Here is a 6,611-nt window from a genome sequence, read left to right on the forward strand (position 1 = left end):
AGAAAATAAGGAAACCCAGAATGGTTTATTAAATAGCTGTGACCTTGATAATCACAAACCCAAATGTATTGCAGATGACATTTCAGAGAGTTAAAGCTGTAAAGATTTAGATAAGTAAAATGAAAACAAAAGCAAAGAAATAATGGCAAAGAACTACATCCCACTTTTCCACTGAGGAGGTATATTTGATATGCTACCTGCTATTTAAAAAAAATTTCCAACAACTTCCATTCTCCCTTTACAACTTTATTTTCCTGAGACAACATTTTCATTGTTAAAAAAGAATTCACAGATACTCTTCCACAATTTCTCATTTCTTAATCCAGTAATTTCACTATGTAAAGCATTAATCAAATTCTAATTTTTGCTTCTTTTTTGAGACAAAACAAATATTTGCAAATTATTGTTCTATTACAGTTCTGAATTATAAAGTACATAGTCTCTATCGATACTTCCTGATAAATGTAGTCTAGTAGAACAATGAATACCATGTTTTTCCTTTGAGGGAAAGGAAGGAAAAAGGCAGAAAATATCCCTACCATCCTTCACCTTCTGCTTATTGAACTACAGTTTTTGGTAATGATGTCCTGAATGCTAAACACTTTTCACCAAAGCAATTTAGAAAGGTGATGGATGAAAGATGTGGGCTGACCTTTCTTTCACAGTCATGATTTAGAAACTCATAAAAGTTATTACTCACTGCCACCACTTTAACAACTACTGCTTTTTAAAGTTTTTGCTTACACATATTCTCTCCTGCAACATAAAGATGGATCCAAATGATAAAATGGACAGCATTGTAAACATATGAATTGAGTTATACTCATGACAAGGGGAAAGACTCAACAAATGTCTGCCTAATGCAAGTATGTAGGTGGAAAACAAAAGGCACATTGAATATTGGGGCAATTTTCAAGATAATTTTGTTCTGAAATGTTATATGTGTCCTGAAAAGAACTAGAGTGTTTTGCCAGAGGATTTTCTTATCAGCATAATGTATTTCTTGCAAGCAGTATTGCAGTTTCTCTATCAGACCCACACAAAGCAACTGCTCTTTCAAAAATATATTTTACAAAATTCACTTAATGGCTTCAATACAGTGAATTTCAACAGCCTAAGAGAAATGAATTTTAAGTAAAATTAATCTGTTGCCTGAACATGTTTGCACATAAGAAAGTAATAACAAGCATCCATGGAATAAAAATTAGTTCAATAGAGTCACAACTTATTTAAACTGTCAGCAAAGGGGAAAACAAAATAAACTCATATTTAGAAATTTGGAAGTTATTCTAATAGAGCAGAATAGGTCATACAGAAATATTATGAGTCAGTAAGACTTGTATAAGAACACTGGCACCAGCCCTCCTATTCCAGGCACCCTTGAACCAGACTCAGCAGACAACACAGAATTCATCTAGGTACAAAAACCTAGATACATTTAGAAATTAAGACCACATTTGTACTGAGTGCACACTGAAGAAAGTTGGCAAAGAAAACCCTGTCCCAGTTTAATCAATCATCAGCAGGCCAACAAAAACACATTAAGAAATGTCAGAAGAAGCCAGAAGGACACAGAAAATTTCAAGGCCATATTAGAATCTGTAGCCCTCAACACAATTGGCTCATTCACTTTGAAATTTTCAAACTACTTTAAGAGAATTTACCCCTCATTTAGATATAGTTAAATATTTTTCATAGGCTTCTAAATTCAGGAAAAACTTAGCATAAAAAGAATAGAAGTGCATTTAAAAGCAGAATGGAAATACATTTCTGGGATTGAAGGTCTCATCTATAAATGCAATTCTGTCTTGATCTGGCAGAACAATTAATGAGCAATGTATCCTCTTTTTTAATTTTACACAATTTTACAGGAAGATCTTTCCACTATTCCATACCCAAAACAACCTTCTGAAAGAATTCCTGTTTTTGGGTCTATATTACTGCTACTCATTCAAAAGTGAACTGTAATCAGCAGGGAGCTCTTCAACATTCTTCGAAATGTTGAAATACAGAAAACACTTTGGAAAGTAACAATATGGAAAATCTGGAGACCCGAGCTAGCCCTGACTTAATATCACAGTAAATATGGCTCTGTGGTATTTTCCACATGCATTTTGAGTGTGTAATACCATCAGACCCAACACAAGTCTTGGAAACATTTATTTAACACATATCTGCTGTTGCAGTGAGTCTGCAGCCATCAAAAGAACCACAAGTGAACAGTGCTGCCACCCTCTCTTTTTGCCAAATCCACATTACCTGGCTGCACGGACGTAGCATCTCTGGATTTCCTTGTTACTATACCTAAGCATAACTCAGCTTGCTTTTCCTGTTTTGAATAACTACAACACACACTTCTTCCAGTTTTACAAGAAAAAAGAAGACGCACAGATCAATCAAATATTGACCAAAAATACTGATTTAAACATGCACACACATAAAATGATTTTTTTCCTCATTGAATTTCACATATGATGATTGATTTAGTCAGTTTGTCTATGGGCAATTCTCTACAATCAGCATTTAAGTGTACAAATGTTGGCTCAACAGCATTCTGTAACCCACAAAACCACTGAGTATCGAAGCCGTTTCTGTGAGGGATTTGGTATCCTATATATAAAACTGTAGCACAAGGCAGTAACTATGTCAAAAGACCCAATCTAATCTTAGCATTCTGTCCTTTATAATTACACGTGGGGTTTTTTTCCTGGTTAGGGACACATTTCGCACCGTGTCACCTGGTTTCTTCTTTGAACCCTTGCTAAAATGAAACAAGGCAATATAAGAACTGCTGGAAGCTCTCTTGTACTGGGCTGTGCTTAGAGAGCAAGAAGGTTGCCATACATTTATCTACACAAGGTCCTTCTTCAATGAAATGCAATATTCCATTGTTTGAGTACCTGCTCCTGCTAAAAGACAGCACCATTTCTCCCCATCACTTCTCTTTTCCTTCCTCTGCAAAAATGTGCATCTATGTTGCCACTGCAGTTGTGCAATTCCTTTTTACTCATTTTCAGTTATGTTTATGAGCTCACAGTATTTAATAACAACTTCTAGTCACGCTTTGTTATTTTTTGAATTATTTTAGGCAAGCACCTATATGGATGGATGCAGTCAAAGCCAAATTAATGTGAGACTTATGCTCCAAGTCTCAAGCCTATGCTGCAGTCAAACGCAAGCTAACTCTGACTCAGAAGCTGTCTCAGGGGAACACAGCTGTTAGCACAAAGCTAACAAGTCCTGCTACTTAACACAGGCTTAGTCTTTTTCCATTTCAAAAACCAGTATTTTCTAGCTTTACCTTATAGAGGAAACACTGTCAAAAAGAAATGGCATAGAATTGGTACAGACTTAATTCTATCCCTGTTTTGCTCCTGACTGAGGACAAGCTAAGCTACTGATTCCCATCACATCATTTGTCTGCTTTATTCATTTACACTATCAGGCCTGCAAGGAAGGGAATCTCTCCTGCAAACTGTTTGCAAAGAACTCCATCACACAAGGGCACCCTGAGTTCTCCAAGAAAGAGGAAGTCTGTACTAATACAATACTATTGCTATTATCAGTAGTAACTTTTAAATTGCTTGCATTGAGCAGAATTGTTTATCAATACATACTACAGACTTTAATACCAGAAACTTTGTTAAATAATTTTGCCATTCTCTGGGGCAATGACAATATTATAAGCAGTCGCCTCCTGTTAGAACACTTCAAGGTCCCTGATATGCAGTTACCGCCTGTTTATTCTGTTGGTGACCCTGTTATAGTTCTGTGCTTCTTTCCATCCTAGGATTCCTACAGGAAGATCTTTCCACTATTCTCCCATACCCATGACAATCTTTTGAAAGAATTCCTATTTCTGGGTCTATATTAATTAATTACTTCTACTCATTCCAAAGTGAACTGTCATCAGCAGGGAGCTCTTCATCATTCTTTGGAATGTTTAGCACACTTAAGCAACACTGTTTGCTAGTTTTTTAGGAGTCAGCTTATTGCCCTAATTCCTTCTTATGAGATTCAGATTTACAGGTCTCATTCTTCATCCAGTCATTACCAATCTTTGCTTACCATGGCTCTAATTTCACTACTTGTCCCTTAGTCACCAGCTCAGATACTGATCTCCCCTGTGTACAGTGGAATCAGCATCTAGTATTTTCTTTTTTCAAGGAAAAAACACATATCTGTGGTACCAAATTAAATGCCTCCACACATATTTTACTTCTATCCACATATAATTTTTTACTGTTGTGGTTGATAGTAAATTACTTATTTAAGATCTCGACTTGGCACTTTCTTTCTAATAATAATTTCTCTTTAACATCTGTTTATTTCAACTTCATTTGTTTTTTACAAGTCTCAGCTACCAGGAATGATTTATTCTTCTCTGCAAACAGGAAAACAAACACAGCTTTCACATTCTCAGTTATGTTTTGTATCAGCTGCCTGAGATTCTAAGGTGGCTGTCAAGCCAAATCTAGTTGTTCTGTGAGCTGTGAAACCAGTAAAGTTTGCTGTCCTGGAGTATTTTCTATATCCCTGCCCCATACTCCTACAATTACTGTAGCTTTTCTTATGTCCTCTATAATCTCATTATCTGTAATACCATCAGTTCTTTTTCCTGACCTCTAGGTTCTTCCACAATACCTTGGACAAATAAGTTCAAAAGTAATTTACCAAAAACAGAAGGACAAAACTATTTCACCAGAAATTCTATGCTATTGTAAAATGAAATCATTTAAAGCATCGGCTGAGTAGAGTTTTTCTTATTTTGCATCCAAATCCACAGATCTAGAAAAAGATTTAGTTAATTTTCTCATATTTGATGCTAATTTTGAAACTAGAGATGCAACATCAATGCCAGCAGTTAGTATTTCACTAGCATTCAAGTTTTCATTAGCTTCTACAAAAATCCAGACAGCTTACCACAGGAACCCAAACACCTCAATTACTCAACTCTTCTTCTTGTGTTGACAAGTTTCCAAGATAAATAAATATACACAATTAAAAGAAAAAAAAGGGGGGGGAAACACAGCAGCAAAGTATAATGCATTCAAATATCTAGAATAAAAGTGAAGTTGATACATGCTGATATTAATCAATGCAATATTTAAGACACCTGAACACAGAAGTATCAATTGTACCATCTGAAACATCTTTTGAATTTCCTATCTGATTTAGAAACCAAGAGTCTAAGCAATAAATCTAGATCCAGTTTACTAAATAATAGGAAGTCTTGACTAAACATGATAATTATGACAAAACAAGGAAATTACATGATCAGGAGATCTATATATCCGGAACACCATTTTCAATTTACCCTGGCAACAGACTGTGTGCTGTAGCCAACAACAGACTTGGTTGCAAGTGTCAAACTGGGCTGAAAATCTGTGTTTCATGCTGTCACAAAATGGCAGTAATACCAACACCTGCAGCTTGCCAGGAAAAGCAAAGTGGTTCAGAAGCTTCTGACAGAACAACACAGACACTCCAATCTAGCAACTGGCAGCTTCTACAATTAATGTGACTTTTTTTCATTCTTTCACTTGTATATCTATATACATGTTTTCACACGTATGTGGAGCACACTGCAAGTATGCATCAACACTATTCACAACTGATGCACTGGAGACTGGCAGCAATTCACATTTCTACACCTTCCTTTGCGTGCTGGAATTCCCTAAAGCCCTTTGCAAAGCAACAGATACCATACCCAAGGAGAAACAGCGATAGGTCATCAATACTGTAGTGACTTTCTGTACTCAGACTTAGCAGCCGTTCTGAGTACAACAACGTGTCTGAAATATGAGTACAAATTAATCTGAGTAGTTCTGCATGTGAGAGATCTTTTATGTAATCACCTGCACTAATACAGGTTGTATCTGTAGCTCTTTGTTTCCACTGCAGAAGGATGGTAATTTCATTAAATCAGCATTTGCACTATGCTGAAAGAGCAGTTAGGTTTCCCCAAGTTTGCCAATTGTGTTAAATCTGTGATCTTTTGCTAAACCCTGGCTATTGGAGTGAACTGCCAAATGCACACACAAGGTAAACAAAACTAATTATAAAGCAACTGCAGCTGCACTGGTAGCAGTAGCAAAGAGCAACTTGAACCTATCTTTCAGTGCTTCTTACTGCTCACTACAGATGAACAGCCCTCTGCATTTATTGAAGAGAATGGTTCACTAACCTTCAGGAGCTGAAATTCAGATACCTACTTATAGCTGCTCTTCTGTGCTCCCTGCTCCTCTTTTAGCTTCGCGTAGTTATGAGTTCAGTGGTTTGGAGAACACTTTTGTGGGCTTTCTGATCTGGAACCACCCCTCCAGCATCACACACCTGCGCAGGCACAGCAGCACACGGCACAGCAGCAGCCGTGTAGCTATCCTCCAGGGGTCACAATTGGGTTACAAATCCTATAAAATGTGATGACTGTGCAGCCTGATTTAGAGCAATTTATTCACATCCTTCTTCATTAAGATTCAAATGGAATAAGTAAGATAGAAATTGAACAGATACAGAAATTGTGCATGGCTTGCTTCTGTAGTCAGTAAACATTTATTCACTAGGCACAGCTCTCTCTCATGCTCTCTCTCTCATATTCTCTCTTTCCC

At 36.7% G+C, this 6,611-nt stretch overlaps 1 protein-coding gene across 1 annotated transcript in view; it reads right to left on the reverse strand.

Moving 5' to 3' along the window:
• Positions 1-6,611, reverse strand: part of PRKN (parkin RBR E3 ubiquitin protein ligase) — a 552,380-nt gene that overhangs the window by 545,102 nt on the left and 667 nt on the right. The window lies entirely within an intron of this gene.

Source organism: Geospiza fortis, unplaced genomic scaffold (genome assembly GCF_000277835.1).
Source record: "Geospiza fortis unplaced genomic scaffold, GeoFor_1.0 scaffold41, whole genome shotgun sequence".
Classification (NCBI taxonomy): Eukaryota; Metazoa; Chordata; class Aves; order Passeriformes; family Thraupidae; genus Geospiza; species Geospiza fortis.